Raw genomic sequence first — 233 nt, forward strand, 5'->3', positions numbered from 1 at the left:
ACACACACACACACACATATATATATATATGCGTTATATGTATACGCACATATAAATATATATTCGCATATAAGTGAAATTTCTATACATGTATGTCTCAACACACAAGAAAGATGCACACAAAGCACACATTACACATATTCACACAAACACACACATACAGACACACACACACATACATACACATACATACACGAACTTATACATAGAATGTTTATGTTAAATAGCTAAGG

At 31.3% G+C, this 233-nt stretch overlaps 1 long non-coding RNA gene across 1 annotated transcript in view; it reads right to left on the reverse strand.

Moving 5' to 3' along the window:
* LOC128249517 (uncharacterized) overlaps nt 1-233 on the reverse strand; it is a 38,984-nt gene that overhangs the window by 37,129 nt on the left and 1,622 nt on the right. The gene's annotated exons all lie outside the window — the stretch shown is intronic.

Source organism: Octopus bimaculoides, chromosome 15 (assembly GCF_001194135.2).
Source record: "Octopus bimaculoides isolate UCB-OBI-ISO-001 chromosome 15, ASM119413v2, whole genome shotgun sequence".
Lineage (NCBI taxonomy): Eukaryota > Metazoa > Mollusca > Cephalopoda > Octopoda > Octopodidae > Octopus > Octopus bimaculoides.